Here is a 21,792-nt window from a genome sequence, read left to right as displayed (position 1 = left end):
CCGGTAGCTCTCTTTTCAACAAACTCCCCATTGAAGTACAACTGTCTTCGTCATTGACTATATTTAAAACAAATTGTTTAAGATTTATCCGCATGCTTTAACTTTTCTCTTCCAATGAATCCAATAAGACCTCTTTTTTTTTTTTTTTTTTTTACATTGTCACACACACTAGACTTTTTTCTTTGTTTTGTTTGTGTTTATATACTATTCCCTTTTCTAAATCGTTAAGGTTTTAGTTTTTATGTATACATTTATAACATATGTGTAGTTAAGTTGATTTCTTTTGTTTGTTTATGTCACTGATCGGTAATTGTGTGAATCATGTTACTACAAATGTATTTGTTGTTTTATTTTGTGTATATACAGGGCGCCATTGTAAAGCAGTTAGCAAACTGAATGTGCCTACCCTGTATTGTTTTTAAAAGAAAACATGAATAAATAATAAAATAAATAATAAAATCGTTTAATGGGGATGGCTAGTAACTGATCAGTGGGAATCAGTAGGAATGCTGGGGGATGATTGCTCCAATCCTTGTGGGATTCATTTGAGAGTACATTATATATCTGTATATTGTTGTGTGAAAATTGTTTGCGTCAGAATGGTCTCATGTTCAAGTAATGTGCAGTTTAATCGCCCCGTCACTGTACAGGCATGCTAACCTGGAAACATTAAACTGCACATTACTTGAATATGAGACCATTCTGAAGCAAATAATTTTCACACAACAATAGATACATAATGTACTCTTCAATGAATCTCACAAGGATTGGAACAATTATCCCCTAGCATTCCCACTGATTCCCACTGATCAGTTACTAGCCATCCCCTTTAATCTATATTTATTCGTTGTTCATAAAGCTCATTATACTTGCAACATACTTCAAAATCAGTCTTAGACATAAATGTTCCCACCTCATGTCGAGAGTTATATGGGTCATTTTAATAGTGGGATCACAAATCTGATCGTAGTTTGTTTATTCTATTTTACTTTTTTTTTGTTGGTTATCTTGGCTTGTGAGTGCTGCCAGATCTATAGATTTCTCTGTGAAAATAGTCCAAGATGTCTACAGAGAATGATCCATTACATACATACCCACAAGAAAAATTATGATTACATCTGGACCCTCATCAAGCGATGAGGGGGTACCAGGCGATTTTAATAACCGAATACTCCTTAATATAATTCAAGAGAAACCTACGCGTTACAAGACATAGACTAGATGTATATCGGTTTGTATACTAGTAACATTATCATTATTATTATTACTATTATTATCATTATTATAATTATTGTCATTATTATCATTATCATCATCATTACTATCGGTATCATTATTGGTTTGGTTTGATTTCTACCTTTTTCCAAATCAAATATAACAAAAGAATACATACATTTAGAAAATAACATTACACGACGCATAATCTAGCATATTGTCTTACAAATTAATTGAAATTACACATGTACATACACATCAATACAAGGACAATATTCGATCCATGAGACGTATAGCATAATATCACCCCCCCCCAAAAAAAAATAAAGGTTCAGAAGGAAATCGTGAAAATAACAGTTATAAATATAATCTAGATGATTGAGTAATCATTCCAACTATGTCTTGTCGTTACAACAAACGAATTTTAGGGAAAAAAAGAGAGGGGGATTTGAATGAATTGATTTTAAAATTGTGCATTTTTAGAGATTATAATAACAGAAAACAGGAGACTGCGATCATAAGCAGCAGCTTGTCATGGATAGAGACCTCGGGGTTAATATTTGAAAAGTTTGTTTGCAAAAACCGATAAGTCCATATTTGCCAAATGGAGATATTTGCGATTAAAGGTCAAGAAAAATAAAGAGAATAATAAGAAAATTTTTGCTTCTTTTGACCATAACTTCAAAAATATACCTTTATATGTAGTGACCAATATATCATTTAAAAGGTATTATTTTGTATTTTATGACAGAGACCGTACTTCAAAATCTTCAAAAATGGACTTATCGGCTTTTGCAAACAAACTCTTCATTTGCAAAAGCAATACTGCATACGTATATGTGCATTACTCACGCATTTTTTTTTATTATTCTTGAAGCAATAAATTAATCACCGAGATGACGACGATGAACAATCGATCCTTCTATAAATTTGTTCTGAATTATTTGTCATATGACCTCACTATGTCTGTGTATAGATGAGTCGCAGATTTCTCGACCCCAGCCTGGATATTGACATACGCTTCTCAGTGGTGCGGTTTATGATAGCAATGACGAGTATGCCATCGGTGAGACATCCTGCAATATTCATTTTTTGGCGTCACTATAGGTTGGAATCACACTGTCATGAAACCGACGTAAGATGACGATACGAATAGGAAATGTTCAATTTCGCGCCTAGTTATATACCCAAACGTGGGTAAAAGCACCGATCACATGCCAAAGCAAGTACGATACTTTGTTAGTCGCCAGAGAAACTCCGCCGGTGGTTATCCGAGTCGCGTGGCTTTTGATAAGATGCCTTCTCAAATCTACAGATTTCCATAAGACCAGAGCCGATGTAACCGTATATCCATCTTTGCTCATCTTCTGGACAGTGTGACGCCTGCATTTACAGAAAGAATTATGGTCATTTATTTTTTCTGCACTAATTGTTTTATTGGTATATAAGTTAAAGGAGATATTCCTTCAGTCCAAAAATGCAATAGATGTTATGAAAAAGGATTAATGATGTACCAACTTGCATCAAGATTATTCTCTTCTTTTAATTCAGCTTGCCTAGATTAGATATGCATACAAGGGATTCGGGTGTCATGAGGACACCTTGTGAACAAAGTTAGAAAGACATGTGATTCTTGATAAGGTAACTTTGATTCACATTACAGTATCTCCATATCTGCCTCTGTTCATATAATGTCATAATATATTGTGTTTCATACTGTCAATTATAAACAATGCATAGCAGATGCTTATCAAACGAAATACTATTGTGGTCCATACTGCATGGTGTAAGTTAAGTGTCGATCACCTTTGTCAAACTTCTCAACATGCAGGCCCCCGCTTGGTTTGGTGGTACCAGGACTTTTACAGTGGCAGCAGACGCATCACAAACCTTGGTTACCTTCTGCCAATGGCAGGGCATCCTAAATCGCCCTGGTAGCACGGACGACTGGGACTTAGCTGTGCTCTTCACTGGGTCTGTGTACTTTGCTATAGAAAAGTACAAATTTGAACACGAGTTAAAGAAACTCTGATTTTGATACATCAAAAAGGTACTCAAACGGATCCAAATTTAAATGGTCTTCCACATGCGCATGCATACTCATGTCTTTCTATACTGTATTTTAATTGACTCTTCTATAATGATATCCTATACGCTTGATAACTTGGACAGAAGATACCTATACCTTTTTTTTTTTCTCTCCTTGTTTAGGGTGGACATATTTCATTCCAACTCCTTCAGTGTCCTCGGGCTATCAAGTGTGTCAGGAGTGTGTACAGGGGACGCCAAGTGTTCCATCACCGAAAACAATGGACTGCAAGCCGGTATCGTTATGGCACACGAGACTGGTCACTCGTAAGTATTTGTCCCATATTTTTAAATTTTGTTCACACCTCCAACACGCAAAACTCGATAAAGTCCATAATTATTCATGAAACATACCTGTATATTTTCTTCTGCTTATTGGGTACTTGCTCCTTTCTTGACCTCAGTTTTATACTCTATGACTTAGTTGTATGGTTTTAGATTATGGATTATTGTTACCATCAAAATCACACTGTGTCTGTGAATGATCGCACAAAAGAACCAATAAACTAATGTTCAGGCGATTTATTAACAATGATGTTTTGGGTAACGGTGAGCAATAGAAACAATATCAGTACAACACAAATATAATCATTTACATGCATTACAGTGAAATGTGAAATCTCAAGGTCCGTGTAATCCCCTGGAATTGTCCAAAGATGACATTCGATGCACAGATGAATGATCCTCAATGCACCGATGACCGATCCCTCCAACGTAAATCATTAGGCATACAGGTTACGGTAGTCCAAAATAAAATCCACAGCAGCACGTGTACAATCCCGACGTTACGACGACCGCGTCCAGTCGATGCGTGAATGAAAATCCAGCAAATGATATCCAGCTCGGAGTCCAGCCCGTCACAGCTTCGACGTAGCAATATCCATTGACATTATAATGGAGTCAGTCACCAATGTAGGTAAATCAATTCTCCGCGGGCAATATATCTCCCGGGCAATGTGTCTCCCAGGCCTTATCTCCACAATTTAATATAGCAGGTTATCAGGTAACGCAGGACTGACTATAAACAAGTCGCTTCATACTGTCATAGCCAGAAGTGACTTAACTCTCAGAGCAGAGGTGTTGGGTACTCTGCCTACCTCAGAATTTCTGTAGCTTGTATAGGTCCATTCACCCCTTCTTGAATGTTCTGTAATTCTCTCCAACCTGGGGCTACATACTTGTCCATACTTGTGACTTCAAGAGCCTACTAGAACCCTGACTTCCTGTCTATACCTAAGAATAACTACCAATCACACCGGGTTACAAGTACAGTCTATGTATTGCATGACTCAGCCAAAATAATATTTAGGCACTTCCTAGAAGATTCTAGATTGGATGAGCTATTTCCTTTCACATGCATGTACTGTTATATACCAAATAGAAACTTCTCCACTAAGCTGGTCAACCTGTATACATGCAAACATTTAAACAACCGTACAATACATCAATACATATCTACCAGTATGTACATTCATGACAGTAAACGTAAAATATATATATATAGTCCGGCAGCCAAACCCTGATTTTGGGGCTAAGGTTGCATTGGAATGTTACAGTTTTTTTTTTTAAGTGATATTGAATGTTTAGACCTTCTATTTTATCAATCCACATGCTGGAGCTCTGTCAGCATTGAGCAATTTGAGATATACGCGGAAATCCAAGATGGCCGCCGGCGGCCATCTTGAAAATGCTATTTACTTACTTTTAACCCCCCTAGCACATCCAAAATGGGCATTAAAGGTTTTTAGGGATGGAGAATTCAAATCTGAGGTTAGTTTCAGGATATTACTATGTTTTGAAGTCTTAAAATAAAATGGCGTCCATTTTTCAAGATGGCCGCCATCAACATGCTGTAGTGTAGACTTTATATGTAGAATCGCGCAAAGACCTGACTTATCATTTAAGTTTTCCCCTTTTTTTAGACAAGGGAGGTGCATAATGTAAAAAAAAAAATATGAAGATTAAGGCCTAAAGCTTAGATTCATTGATAAACACAATACAGGTTAATCCTGTTATAACGAAGTCGCTTATAACGAATGACCGCTTACAACGAAGCAATGCTAGCTGAAGTCCCGATTCTCTGTAAATACAACCGATTCGCATACAATGAAATTCGCTTATAACGAAGTATTTTATGTGATCCCAAGCATTTCGTTATAACAGGATTCGACTGTAGTATTATCAGAAGTATTTCAAAATAGTCATGTTGCTTTTGTGTATACGTTGGTATACACATAATTTCAAGGTATCTTTTAGATATGATTTCTTTGAATACTTCTGTTCTGTAACGGCTCATTATTCTTGTCACAATGACCAAACGAGAGAGGCAAGAGATATTACCAGCCATCCAGAAGAAACAGATGAAATAGATGCATAAACAGTATCTTCAGGAAAAAGACTGATATTCAGGAACATGATCCATACATCTGAACCAAATAAAGTAGTAGACAAACTTAAATATTTGGTTCTTGCTAGAACAGAAGATCTGTTTTATCACCTCTGCCTGTAGCAGTATAACCAATGGTGACACTACAAGGGAACAAGCACTTCATTCAGGTAGGATTGTTATTGTTTCACACTACTCTTCAGCAAGGACAGATCCTCCAACAGCAGGGTGATGTAAAAAAAAAAATCTTCAACCGTCATTAGGGTTCTAGTTTGGTCATTATATTGTATCACCCAAAAAGAGATCACTTTCAAAACAATCAAGAAGTATTTAAAAAAATCATATCAAAAAGATACCTTGAAAACGTTTTTCAGTTGGGGGGGGGGTCCAAGGTCATGTCACCCCCCCCTTTCTTGGGGGGGGGGGGGCTGTATTATGAGGGAGCGAAGCGACCGAGCCGAGCGAGCCGAGCGAAAAGAGGGGGAGGGTGCGTCCCCCTCCCAGGGTGAGAACTTTTTGAATTTTTATGTTGTAAATGACGCAATTTGATGCATGTTTTTGCGCGTCTTATGAACTTGAAACTGTCACACTTGTTTAAGGTAGCAGGATATTTAGATGTGGATTATTATTGAATAACTTGCCTATAAAGACATTAGTGGTAGCATTTGAATAAACTTCTTGTATTAATTAATGAATTTCATGAACGCTGTCTCTTGTAAAGCAATCAAACAGAAAAGGTATGCACACGTCGAGGGTGTACATAAGGGATATTTCTCCTTCCACACTGAGGTGATTTTACATTTTCAGACCTGAAATTCAGCGATCTGGTGCAAACTTTTGTTGCAATACTTGGAGTTTTTTCTAGCTCCCCCCCCCCCAAAAAAAAATAATGGAAACAATTAGGGCTTTTTTTCAGGGAAGTGTTAATAGCAAAATCACGGGATTTAGCTATTATTCCGCATGTGCATCACCTGTGTGCATGTACAAAGTCTAGAGGAGGAGGGTGTGGGAAGGGGATGCCCCCTCCCACTCGACGGAGCTATTGAGTTTTTAAAACTGAAATAAAGCGATCTGAAGCACACTTTTTGTGGGAAATTCGGAAACTGCCATTCCCCGCCAAAGTGTACTTAGTCTATAGAGGGGACCAATCAACGGGAGGGTGGCAAGATACCTCTCCCATATTCGAGGGAGGTTTTTTTTTTTCATTTTTAGAACTGAAATTCAACAATCTGGCGCACACTTCTGTTGGCATATCTGAAAATTTGTCAAATAGAGAAGTGCAAGTCTGCAGAAGGAGACATAGCAGGATGATGTGGGAGGGGATAAGCCCTATTCTCCCTCCTACATGAGGGAGATTCTGTATTTTCTGATTGCAGTTAAATGTTTTTGTGTACACATTTTGTGGTACACTGATATGTTTGGAAAACTCGAAGTGTAGCCATAGTCTGCTTGTTTGCACGGGAGGGGGGGGGGGAATGGGGAGAAAGCGTGGGAGAGTGCTATCCTCACCCTCCCCGTACAGGGAGCTTTTGCCTTTTTAAAATTGAAATTGAGATCTATATTTCGTATACGCATATTTGATGGAATATTTGGGAAAGTATTAAAAAAAAAATGATCGGGGAACCGAGAGAGGAAAGGGTTGATTAAAAGGGGATATTCCCCTTGTACATGACGGAACTTTTGATTTTTTCGGAATGTAAGTGATAAGTCTTGTGCACTCAGAATTATTCAGAATCTTCAGAGGGCTGCAGCCCCCCCCCCCCCCCCGGTTCCGCGGCCCCTGTAATACTACAGTCGAATCCTGTTACAACAAAATGCTTGGGATCACATAAAATACTTCGTTATCAGCGAATTTCGTTGTATGCGAATCGCTGTGCTATAGGTTTGTATGTACAGAGAATCGGGACTTCAGCTAGCATTGCTTTGTTGTAAGCGGTCATTCTATATAAGCGACTTCGTTATAACAGGTAACCTGTATTATTTTTATCAATGAATCTAAGCTTTACAGGCCTTAATCTTCATAAATTTGTTACATTATGCACCTCCCTTGTCAAAAAAAAAAAAGGGAAAACTTAAATGATAAGTCAGGTCTTTGCGCGATTCTACGTAGTCTACATTACAGTATGTTTATATGGCGGCCATCTTGAAAAATGGCCGCCATTTTATTTTAAGACATCAAAACATAGTAATATCCTGAAACTAACCTCAGATTTGAATTCTCCATCCCTAAAAACATTCAATGCCCATTTTTGATGTACTAGGGGGGTTAAAAGAAAGTAAATAGCATTTTCAAGATGGCCGCCGGCGGCCATTTTGGATTTCCGCGTATATCTCAAATTGCTCAATGCTGACAGAGCTCCAGCATGTGGATTGTTAAAAGAGAAGGTCTTCACAGTCAATATCAATTAAAAAAAAAACTATAACATTCCAATGCAACCTTACCCCCCATGGCTGCCGGACTAATATATATATATTTTTTTTTTGACATATTGTGATTTGCCGCTTCGGGTTTTCAACGTGTTCTGAAACTCTATATCCTCTTGAAAATAGTTTATAACATATAAATCATCTCAAGGAGCTCGACGCATAATTCGAAAACAGTCACGTAAACCAGACATGTGTCTCTAAACTTTTAGTTAGGGTTTTGTATTCTCTGGTTCCTGTTTGAGTGTTTGATTGTCGTCGTCGTCGTGGTCGTTGTTGTTGCTGTTATTTTTGCATCTGTGCAGTCTTTCATTATCCCATGATGGAGTGTACGGCTGTGCGGAAGACACAAACATCATGTCCGCGATCATCCCAAGTGGCATCGAATCCTTTCGCTGGTCCTCCTGCAGTTCCAATCATATGAAGATCTTCATAAAGTAGGTGAAATAAACAAAATACGTGATAATCAGGATCGACGAACTTTGCTTTTTAATAAATTTATTCATCCAGTATCCATATTTCTTTTCTTCAATCTCTTATCTGTTTCTGAAGATATTTGTCATGATCATTTAGCATCGTTTCATTTTATTGCTTGTATACCAACATTGTCTGTGCGCGGTGTTATGCCATTTAATTCTCATATCAATTAGTGTTAAAGGAAACATTTGCAACATTTGATAGCACTGGCCTGAATTGATAACTTTATACTTTATTTTTATTTCATCTTGTTCCATCCCACTAGTATACACTTGTAGTTTACTGTGAGTGATAAAGTTCTATGCCCATGCATGTGTCATAATTTAAGGTATTTATCCTTAATCTTTGATGTAATGCATATTTCATGTTTAATTGTACTCTGAAATGCAGCACTGCTGAAACGGCTTCAAATACATGAATACAAATATGATTAGAATGAAAAAAAAATGTACAAAAGAAAATATCTTTCCTTTGAGCTAGAAGAATATTCAAGGCCCTATAAATGAGGATAAATGTGTTGCGAATTTTATCAATACTACTTTGTGAATGTATATTGGTAAGTTCATAAATATTTTCTTTTGCTTATTTGTTTTCAACATTCATAAACTCCTTTTGCTTTAGTCACCAGACGTGTTTCGATGACATTCCCGGAAGTAATCTAAGCAGCATTGTTGACCTTCCGGGTCTTACGTATGACCTTGATCGTCAGTGCGAACTTGCTACCGGAAATACGACTGCCTTCAGTAACAATGCTGTAAGCACTAAAAAGTCTTTAAGTATATCATGTGCATTTTGTGTCCAAGCGATAACTTAAAGGCATTTGGAGTAGTGGGCATAACGGGATTAAGGCATCATATATTTCAGTTGAACTTGAACACCCCTGCATTAGCTTTAGTTCAGTATGCTTTATTTTCCCACTTATACGAATGAAATCATTATGACAAATCACATCCAAAAGCAGTTATCAAAATGTGAATAAGAGCACTTTTAAAAGAACATTTAAAGGGACGTGATATGATCAGGGCCCTGTTTTATGAAGAGTTAAAATCGATTATAAAGTTGATTTCAACTGTAAGTCTATGGCAGACTGTGTGGTAAGGGAATTTAAAATCGATTTTATGTTTTGATAAAACGGGGCCCAGGTGTTTTATACAAAAAATTACATTACGCCGTATCTTAGGGTGTAGGTGGAGGACACTATTTAGCACTGTTAAACATGACTTTGCCAACGCACTAACAGAGACCAATGGGACACAGTCATGATAGCATAAATGCTATCTTTATTTTATTTTTTTTTTTTTTGTCGACAGACAACCTGTGCGGCGCTTTGGTGCTCCTATCCCGACACAACGTCTTCCAAAACGATGTTTGGGGTACCAGCTGAGGGATCTACGTGTGGGGATGGATTGGTAGGTAAAGGCGGGAGGTGTACAACCTCCCTGGTAGATCAGTACTCCCCATCTAAGAAACGACGAGTCTCCTAGAGATCTAGTCATGATGGAGATTGCCCCCCCCCCCCTTTGCAAGAGCACCGATTTAAGGATGACTGTTTTGATGGACAGGATAGCTATGCCCCGGAAGTAATCAGGTGACAGTTCTACGTAACATGGTTGGCAAAGACATGTAGCACGGTTTCATTTATTTATTTATTTTTATTTATTTATTTATTTATTTATTATCATTATTATTTATTTGTTTATTTATTTATTTATTTATTTATTTATTTATTTATTTATTTATTTATTTATTTATTTATTTATTTCTTGGGGGGAGGGGGTGTTGTTTGATCGGACGAAAACTTCACTTCGTGATGGACTGTTTGGGTGACCGAAGTACAAATTTATTGGTTCATTAGGAATACCCCTACACGACCTATGACATCAGACCTCCCAACGTCACACAACTCATACCACTAGTAATCAAATCAAAATCTTATTTAATGACTTTTTTTTTTGTCAATCCAAAAAGGAAGGAATAAAAGATAGCATAAACTTTCAAGCGTTAGAATCGCTGGGTTAAAAGCCATTTTCTTTAAGTTGACTACCAAAGTCCAAGTAGTACCTACACAAGAGGGGGGGGGGGGGGGAGCCGCAACCCCTCTCCCCACACACACCTGCACACACACACTTTCTTTTTGGATCGTCAAAATCATGGGGGGGGGGTAAGGTAAATTTTTTGGGGAAAATGTATCAACAGCACCCATGGACGTTCTGAAGTTTCCGTCACTAAAAAAAGTCTTCTGTGTATCCGGGGAAGTAATTTTCAGTGGTATGTCGGAGGATTATGTGCAAATTTAACATAACATAGAATATCATGAGTGGCCAGGTGATAACCCCATTAAGTTTTCATTAGAGAACAGTTGTAGTACCTGACATACTTGAGAGACTTCAGTTATTGCTGTTGAGCTGGACTATTGTTAAATAAAGGTAAACATCGACGCCCGACCCTCACCTTCTATGTTCCCCAGTGGTGCATTGGAGGGATGTGTGTCAACACAACGCTAGACGTAGCCCCAGCCGTGGACGGCGGATGGACGGAATACTGCGACTACAGTGAGTGCTCGCGAACTTGTGGGACAGGGGTTCGAATCCGAAGCCGCAGCTGCACAAACCCGACACCCCAGTGGGGTGGACAACCGTGCGTCGGCAGCAGCCAAATATACATACTGTGCAATGAACAGGTACAACTAGCTTATTGCTTGACTCAAACTGATAACCACTGCTTTTTAACATAACTGCCTACGGGCAATAGTAAATGTATTTACTTTTGTATGTAGTCTCCATTCATTTCATTTTCATTTTGTGTAACGTGGTGTACAGTACAGTGTATCCTTTGTAATGTTCATTCTGGTTTTTGTTTCATGTTTGTGATGTTAATGATATGTATCCTATATTCTTTACCTGGTTGAATAAATAAAAATGATAATAATAATAATAATAATAATAATAATAATAATAATAATAATAACTACATAATTCATGCAGGTAGCGATAATATGCTTAAGTATTTTCGTGCTTCCAAAATCTGTAAAAAATGTGCACAATAATCTTTCCAGCCAGTTTGTTTTTGTAAAAGCTTGTACAATAAAGTAATTTGTTCTGCAAATTCATCCGTGTATTCAGTGTTAAGATTCTGTGTGATGAAACCCGGCACTTCGCATAGTTAATCAGAAAAACGTTGTAAGATTTGGTAATTATCATGTCATGTTTATGGTTTGAACGTAATAACGTGATTTGATTGAATTTTCATTTTTATTTATGTTCTGTGTTGAATTGGCTGGTGGTAAATAGGACTTTATTAAACACAAGGAAAAGTAAAATCGTTTTCACAAGCATCATTCGGAAGCAGAAGTTAAGTTTCTTAAAAAAAAAAATCGTATTTCTGTAAATTATTATAATTGAGAAAGAAGCCTGATAAATAAGTCCAGAGTAGGTAAGCATATAGTCTCCATACCGTGACATCCTCGGCTTATTTTGGAGACCCTTCTGTTTAACTTCCATAAGCTGTTTGTATTTGTCTTGTATAATTGTATTAAAAACTATGTGTCGATATACTGTTTGTCATAATTGACATGTACATAATCATATCTGATGTAACGGAATTAAGCAGAAATAAATCAAAATCAAATCAAATAACACGATTATTGGGAATTATAGAGAAGGAGGACTTCGCATTTAACACCATTCTACAATCAATGATTTTCTTTTTATTTTATGTTCTCTAGTAAACCAGCTGGTCGGCAAGTAAGACTTTTTTTTTTTTGACATAATCAAAAGTAAAATATCTTTACAAGCATTCAGTCGGAAGAAGAAATTATGTAAAGATTCTGCTACCTGTCATGAAACCTCGTATTTCATTTGTCAGTGGATATCAAAGAAGGGGCGCACGCCACGAGACCGTCACCCACGCGGCATACAGCTCATGAGTGTACATCCCACAAGTCATACAGTCCACGAGTCACACAGCCCACAAGTCATACAGCCCAATGGTTATACGGCCCACGAGTTCGACACTAAGTGAACAAATCCCAAGAGTTCGACATCAAGTAAAATAAGTCCCCGAGTATTACGGCCCATGAGTTCGACACCAGGCAAATTGTAAAAGCCCATGAACGCATTCGACACTACGCAAAAAAAAAAAAAAAAATAATGCTCACGAATAAAAGACACTAAGCGAAAAAGGCTCACGAGACAGACACTACGCAAACAAAGCCCACGAGACTGACACTACGCAAAAAAGATGGTCAACAGACCGACACTAGGCTCAAAAGGCCCACACACGAGACCGACAGGATGAACAGCGCCATCTATAAGCCAATGAAGATTGCGTTATTGTATATACGGTGTCCCGATATTAGCATAAGAAGAAATACGTTATAGGAAAGGAAAGTTGCTATAGGGTGTTAGCGCGTCAGTTGCCCACCCTCATCCCCTGGAAGTTTCAAGACCTTTATTTGTGTGTGCGTGTGTGAGTGTTTGTGCAAAAATTAATAAAATTCACTAAAAGTGTGCTCCAGATCTGTCCACTTCAATTCCAAAAATGCAAAAGCATCCTCTTTTGCGTGTTAACTCCTCGACTTTTTCAAGTATTCTTGCTCCCCCTAAAAAGTAGGATCTTCGAAGAAAGTGTGACTGATATTAATATCGAAAGTCTTTCATAATGCCTCATTACAATACTTTTTGATGTGCTAGTGTATAACAGTTCTTTATGAAAAAAAAAAAACACTGTACCTTATTCGTTTTATAGGAGGTACATGTATTTATCCCCGAAGCCGTCGTGTCCTATAAACCGGGAAAAAATGTCCATTTGTGAAATGAAGATCACAAGGAAATACCTAACAAAATGGCCAATGCCGCAGAGCGCACCTGCTTTACATGATCAGGAGGGCGTAGTTATCAGCGAAGGTGTGGATGTATGAATTCACAGAAAATAGGCTAGTCGTCTTTCAAGGTATAATTATATGTTATGATTGAGAAAAAATGCACCCATAAAAAGAGCTATTTATTCCTTCAAAAAATATAGCTACACTGGAGTACTTTATAACAATTGGAACAATGAAGAAAGGGGAGAAACCGTACATCCTGCCCATAATATATCTTCTGGCTAGAAATGGGGAAAACCTATTGAAATTAGCACGATATCATTATGAAAGATTTAAATTTGAAGCCACACATCGTTATTGTTATTTTCCACTTTCTCTTCTAATGACATGGAACACCCTGGTCATATTATACACACTTGTAATTGACATATACATGGCGCTGTTCATTCTGTCGCTTGCGTGGACCATCTTTGCCTAGTGTTGGTCTTGTGACCCTTTTTTGCGTACTGTCGGTCTTCTGAGCCTCGTTTGCGTAGAGTCAGTCTCGTTAGCCTCTTTTGCGAAGTGTCGATCTCGTGGGCTCTGATTGCGTAGTGTCGGTCTCGAGAGCCTTCTGTGCGAAGTGTCGGTCTCATGAGCTTTTTGTTTGTTTGTTTGTTTGTTTGTTTGTTTGTTTGTTTGGTTTTTTTTGCCTGGCGTCGAACTCACGGGCTTTATTTGCCTAGTGTCGAACTCATGGGCTGCATTATTCGTGGGCTGTATGACTCATGGACCTATTTTCAGTGTCGATCTCGTAGGGCGTATGAATCGTCAAGTGTCGGTCTCGGGGGATGACCGCTAAATAAGTACGTCGTCATCGCTTGACCATGCAATTCTCGATTTTTCTTTCTTTCTATCTTGTTCGTATCGTAGCCGTGTTCAACATCTCAAGAAGATTTCCGAGAGGAGCAGTGTAGTGCAACGAATTCCATCCCCTATGAAGGCTCTACATACAATTGGACCGATAACACTCTTTTGTCAGGTGAGACACTGTCTTCTAAACGACTTCATAAACAAACAAGGAATTTTTTTGAATAATGGGATTTCTAAACTTTGTAATGTAGACGATCCCCTGACTGTTCACGTCACGATGCAACTTAAATATAATAAAAAGTTTCGGTACCTCAAAAGTTTCCCTGAATTTCCGTGTTTCAGGTTAAAGTACCTTTCATATAACTAACACTGTGAGACTTACTCACCCCAAAGTGCTCTCATTTCTTAGTAATCATGCAATTAACTGCGACCAGCAGCCCCATACGCATAGCGTAATGGGGCTTCGCATTGTAGCATTCAGGATCATGACAGATTTAGTATCGCGGGTAAATATCAACTTAAAATCCAAAAAATTCTTCAATTTGAAGACTTACCAATTAAGTTGAAGTCTTGAAAACAGGCTTCGGGCAACGTTTGGTTCTGTCAATAGTCCCTTTCTGTTCGAATTGATGACTGAATGTGACTCTGTCGAGAGGACCTTGGGAGAGCTACATACACTGACTACTACGGCCAGCGCATACGCACACATCACATGTGAACAAATTTCAAATCCATGAACGGATAAGATGTTTGTGTGCGCATGCGCTGGCCGTCAATTCAGTGTAGCTCTCCCAAGGTCCTCTCGACCGAGTCACATTCAGTCATCAATTTGAACAGAAAGGGACTATTGGCAAAACCAAACGTTGCCCGAAGCCTGTTTTCAATACTTCAACTTAAGTGGTAAGTCTTCAAATTAAAAAAAAAAAAAATGGATTTTAAGTTGATATTTACCCGCGATACTAAATTTGTCATGATCCTGTAAGCTACAATGCGAAGCCCCATTTAGCTATGCGTATGGGGGCTGCTGGTCGCAGTTAGCTACTCAGTATGCGCATGGGGCTGCACGCTGCTGGTCGCAGTTATCATGCAATAATGATTTCGTACAATACGTGTACTACCTCGCCGCCGTACGGCGGCGGCTCTGGTACGAAACCATTATAGTCCGGGAGCCAGCGGGGGTCAGCCTAGCTGAAAAGGTTACCAATTTGTATGTATATAGCAATTTAGTACATATGCCCCTAAGTATGGAAATGCACGTCTGGCTGGTCATCGGTGGTGGGTGTGGCCAGGAGGGCCAAAAAAAGGACCCCTCAAAATTAGGCTAGCCTAGCTGGAAAAGTAACCCCATGAAAACCACTGGAACTTGTTCGTTACACTTACAGGATAAATGAATGACGATTGCCAGACGTTTTAAGTGGTGGGGGGTAGCCGCCAGACGCTCTTAAAGGCCCAACTCCAGCTAGGCTAGCCTAGCTGAAAAAGTAACCTCATGAAAACCACTGGAACTTGTTCGTTACACTTACAGGATAAATGAATGACCATTGCCAGACGTTTTAAGTGGTGGGGGGTAGCCGCCAGACGCCCTTAAAGACCCAAATTTTTCCAGCTAGGCTAGCCTAGCTGAAAAAGTAACCTAATGAAACCCACTGGAACTTGTTCGTTACACTTACAGGATAAATGAATGACCATTGCCAGACGTTTTAAGTGGTGGGGGTAGCCGCCAGACGCCCTTTAAGACCCAAATTTTTCTAGCTAGGCTAGCCTAGCTGAAAAAGTAACCTAATGAAACCCACTGGAACTTGTTCGTTACACTTACAGGATAAATGCATGACCATTGCCAGACGTTTTAAGTGGTGGGGGGTAGCCGCCAGACACCCTTAAAGACCAAACTTTTTCCAGCTATATAGGCTAGCCTATAGCTGAAACCTAATGAAACCCACTGGAACGTGTTATTTACACTTACAGGATATATGCATGGCCGTTGCCAGACGTTTGAAGAAGTGGGGGGGGGGGGGGTGTAGCCGCCAGATGCCCTCAAAGACCCAATTTTACCAGCTAGACTATAACCCTGGCTGGAAAAGTAACCTCCTGAAACCCACTGGAACTTGTTCTATTTTTGTATCTCACCTGATAAACACTGTCGACATAGTATTCTGGTGTTCTTTCATTAACTTTCCACACTTTTGAGCTATATGATCACCAAATTCACTCCTCAGATCATCTAATGATTGCTGTCAAGTGTTAATATTGGTGAAGTCCGACTACGTCAACAGTCAAAAAGTCAATGAACTAGGCCTATGCCATTTGAAAATCTCTGTAATCACAAGGTCGATATGTGGACGAGACATCACTTCGCTTTTGCCTTGTTAAATGGTGAATATTAAATTAATTTGTAAGCTTCCGTTTCTCATTCATACAGCACCAGCATACATGTCTGAGAATAGCGGTAAAGAAGATTAGAGTCTTTGGCAACAAGTGCAAAATTAAATTCTGTGCCTTATTTGCTAAACAAACGTGGTAGGATGACAACGACCTGTTAGGCAATATGGCGGACCAATAGCTCTATATTATTAGTGTTATAGAATAAATGACAATGATGTAGTTCTGAAGCATACTTTTCATTAGATGCTTTTGCAATGACTCAATGTATACTTTTAATCGAACTAACTATATATCCATGACTTGCTCATGAATTACGGCAGAACGATTCCGTGAGGAAAGTTTTCTGTCATGTCATTACGGAAGAAGTGAACGTGTCAATATTTTGCTATTTGTTCCATAATTATTTCTGAAGTGGTTAAATGTATTTTCCTAAAACATTTTTTCTTTTATATAATACCTACGTTGCATCCAAATGCCTATTCGTTGAAAAAATGCAGGCCATGTATTCAAAGGTCAAAGATCATAGGTTAATGGAAGTAGGGCATACATTGTACAACATTTCACTAAGTTGTTGTTTTGTTTTGTTTTGTTTTTTTTTTTTTTTGGGGGGGGATGATTCAAAGTGTCCTAAAACCTTGTATTTTAATACATGTATTTAGTTTTGTAGTCACGACTCTTGCTATGTATGATGCCAAACTCTTCCCGCTCATACAAATGTAGCCGTTTCAGGGAAATAATTATGATAATGATTGGTAATGCTGAAGTGGTTCATAACATTCCATTGATACTATGTATAGAACAGAAAGTGAATTTGACAATGGTATATGATATCCGCAATTTACCCTTTGACAGGTTCTGTCATCCGATTAATAATGTATAAATTGAATATACAGTAGTCCCCTATTCAGTAACTACAGGTTAAGTTAGATAAGCTGCATTCATTTTGCACGCGACCATGGCGTTATACCCAAAGATGATTGAATTCTGTAAATCTCTGTGTGCCTGCACAGGATTGGAAAACGAAACTTCTTTCTGTGTACAGAACAACGAAACAGAAACTGGTGCATGCATTATCTCAGTCACTTTGTTATGCATCATGATGGTTTGCTCATTGCAGTTCCGGAATCTCAGCTCGAGGGACTCGAATTGATCCTAAATCAGTCGGCATGCGTGTATCACCCAAAACAATATCTGAACACAATTATAACTGCAGTCCTCCATAGTCTGTATTGGTTGTCGATAAGGGCTGGTATCAAGTTTGATTTTCATATTATTTACAGTACCGAAGTTGTATTTAATTGTTTTCATCGAAATGCCCGTATACGGTATGCGTATCTCAGTTAACTCTTTAAACCATAGTTGTAATCTACGTGCCAAGAATCTCATGTTTTCAATAAGCGTGAACTCCAAGACATGTCGTGATAAGGACTTTAAGACAATTGGCATCGTCATTATAAAACGAATTCCCCTTTTACAAGACACGTTTTAGATTTTAGATAGAAATATGGATTCGTTTGAATGCATACAAACAGCTTCTTAAATCCTCTTACATTTTGTTTTTAAGATATGGTGTATACTTTAGAAGTGTAAGAAGCATGCTCTTGTTTTAGAGGCTTTGAGTACTGGTAAGAAGCATACGTTATTCTTATAGATTATGTGAATAAGTACGCATTCAAGAACGTTTTGAATAAAACGTATCCAGACAACTGCATATCATATTTTCACCTCTTCCTTAAACATGCAGATGTATACTCTTGCCGAGAAGGTTAACTGTTTGATAGATATAGTGCTCACCTTATTGAAAAGGTAATTGGGTAAATGTTTGGTTTCAGTATATTATTCAAACACAACTAAGTTAACTTTTACATTAACATTTTCACAACTCACAAATTCTGCACGCACACACATTTCATGATTCACAAGATCCAAGTTACACTAATCCTATTTACTTTGCAGAGTGCAACAACAACATAAGTTATATGCTGAGCAAATAGGCTTACATCAGTTCGCACTATTCAAGGTTTAGAGTAGTTAAGGAACTAAATCGTACCCGATTTTGTGATGCTAAGTTGCACCTTGAGATGATGGGCAATATTGCCCCTGTAAATTAGGAGCAGGCAGTGACACTGACTTGCTCCTTTGAAGGAGCAATTTTGCAGCAGTCATGGAGCAAATAAGCACCACATAGGTGCAACATCATACCAATAAGGCACAAGGTTGCACCCTCAAGAGAGGGTACATTCTTGCATCCTTCGGGCATAAAGTTGCACCTAAAGGTACGAGGTTGCGCCTTTTTCAAGTGGGCAAAGTTGCTCCCGAGGGTGTAACTTTCACCCTTTCTTGCGGGTACAAAGTAGCATCCAAAGTTCCAAGATTGCACCCTCAAAACAAGGCACAATCTTGGAACTTGGAAGATGTAAAGGCTACACGGGGTGCAAAGGTGCGCAGAAAGGTAAAGGGTGCAAGATAGCACCCTCAAGAGAGGTGCAACTTAGCACCACTTAATGTGGGTGGAAAGATGCACCCTCACGAAAAGGTGCAATCTAGCACCACTTAGTGTGGGTGGAAAGATGTACCCAAGGGAACATTTTCGAACCCTCATAAAGGGTTCAACTTTGCACCCTCTCTGCAGTATTATTTTATACACACGTGAATTCCTTGCTCCTGTGAACTACGTTTAATATGAGCGTGACCCAGTATTAGACACGTGTCAAGCCTTTGCAGACACATAATTTTTTCTTCATATTCTTTAAAGGTCATTTAAAACAAATTAAAATATATATTTATTTCTTTTAAGTTAAGAGGAGCAAATGTGGAGATCATGACCTGTGATACATGTTACGGGAAGTCTATATTTTTATGTCTACTCGGTTTTTTTTTTCAACTACAAGGAATTACCTATGAGCTAATTGGATAAAGAAGCTGAGCATTCCTTTTTTTCATCAGTTAATGTCAGTGCTGGTGTATTATTCTTGAAAAGTTGGCATCTAAATGTGCTCCAAACCAAGTACTTACTGTATAAAATTATATTTCTGTGAGTTACGTTTCTTATGAGCATGACAGATCTGTAGACACGTGTCATAGTGGTTACAAACACTAAGTTTCCTTTGCTTTCATCGTTATCAAGAAGCGATTTTGAACAATTTCAGATGTTCAGTTTTTTTTTTCAATTTCGTTACGAGAAGGCAATAATGATTTCATGTAAAATATGTTAAAAAAAGTTGATAGTTTGGTTATTTTATCATTACTCATCTTCGTCTTCTCAACAAGAAGATGATACACATGAGCTCATTTGCTAAAGAAGTTGAAGGATGTTTAATTGCTGGTAGCCACGTAGGGGCTTTTGTCATAACATTTTGCATCTTAATCCCTCGAAACTAAGTACATGCAGTATTAGTTTATAGAAAACATAGTATTTTTGTTGTTGCTGTGACTGAGCTTATTCATATGAATTTTACACATGTTTCTCATATGTTTCTGTCATATGCTTTACTGAAGAACAGCAAATGTTGAGTTTATTGGCAAGAGAGGTTGATCATTACTTTACATTTAAGCTCATTGAAGTGCCGGAGCATAAACTTGTCTTGAAATATTAGCATCCAAAACCCTCCAAACCAAAAACGTGCAATACTAGACACGACAGGAATTCCTTGTTGTTGTGAGTTATGTTTCTTAAAAACACTGATTTTTTCTGCTTTTGCAGTGTACTATGTTCAAAAACACTCTTGAACAATTATCAGATTTCGTTTCTTTCTTAAGAGAAGAAAACGGTTAGGTAATGTGAAGCATGTTCCTATAAGTTTTATTTCGTTAATAATTTTTCTTTACCCATCTCCTCAACCGTAAGGTGATATGGTACCTAAAAAGTCATGAGCTTTACTTCTCCTTTTTAAAGTAAATTTAAGAGCTGGGGCATTTTTTTTTTAAGTTGGCATTTTAAGCTATGTACACCGAGGACGAGTCTTACTGAATGGATTTCTTGTTGCAGTAGAATTGTATTTTTTATGAGCTTGATGGAGTATTAGACAATTGTATAAAGTGTTTGCAAAAACTGTTAATGTATTCCCTTTTGCTAATGTCCAAAAAGTTCATTTGCCAAGTTTTGATTGTCTTTTGTTTTAATCATCAGGGGTCTGTTTTATCATGGTCATAGAGGAAAGAAACTTAATTATAAAAAAGAAAAGCCTTCATATAAGAAGAGATACTGTAGGACGCAATTTCATCAAAAGTTGTGATTTTCAACATTTCCAAAATGCAATTGATGAATATTTCTCCCCAGGGCACAGAAAGAAAATAGTTTTTGGTCTTGTTTTTTTTTTTTTTTCACGTCAGTATGTTATAATACCCGCGGGTTTACGCCCATCCCATCAATTTCCATCCGGATACTGTACCCGGCCCTTCTTTTTTTTTTTTTTTTTAACACTGCAAAGAAAATGAGAACACTGATGCTTGAGAAAAATCCCGACATGTTTGATTGGGCAATTCTTTTTTGATGTCTATTATTCTTTCCAAATAAGTTTTTTGGTTATCACTGAGGACAAATACAGATACCCTATTTCTTCTACCAAAACCACAGCACTGTATATTCTCATATTTCTACAGCATTTTGTCTCAACACTTGCCCTATTAATATTTCAAAGCATGTTTCCATGTGCGCTCAAGAAACTCCCCCATTAAAGGAGACCTCCGGGTGATTCTCAGATGTTTACATTTGTACAACTATGAATTAGTTATACTGAGGACAGAGTTTCAGAATTTGTGATAATTGGGATGAGGAATAAGAATATTTTCAAAAAATAGAGCAAATTGCAATGAACAAGGATGATGACATGGGAGAGTCACCATAAGAATGCATGAGTTGGGGCTCAAGGAAGCAGAACAAAAGAATAAGGCATGCATAGATTATAGACAGGTGAACTCGCAAGCTAGCGGTATTGTTATGGAATTACACTGCTATCATTTCTGAAATGTGTGAACCTTATAGTTGGTAAAATTGTGTCTTTGAGAGCGTCTGGGGGCTACGCCCCACCACTTAAAGCGTCTGGCAACGGTCATGCATTTATTCTGTAAGTGTAAGAACAAGTTCCAGTGGGTTTCATGGGGTTACTTTCCTAATTTTCAGCTAGGCTAGCCTAGCTGGTACGAG

Source organism: Diadema setosum, chromosome 3, assembly GCF_964275005.1.
Source record: "Diadema setosum chromosome 3, eeDiaSeto1, whole genome shotgun sequence".
In the NCBI taxonomy this organism is placed as follows: domain Eukaryota; kingdom Metazoa; phylum Echinodermata; class Echinoidea; order Diadematoida; family Diadematidae; genus Diadema; species Diadema setosum.
Note: the sequence above shows the minus strand (reverse complement) of the source record.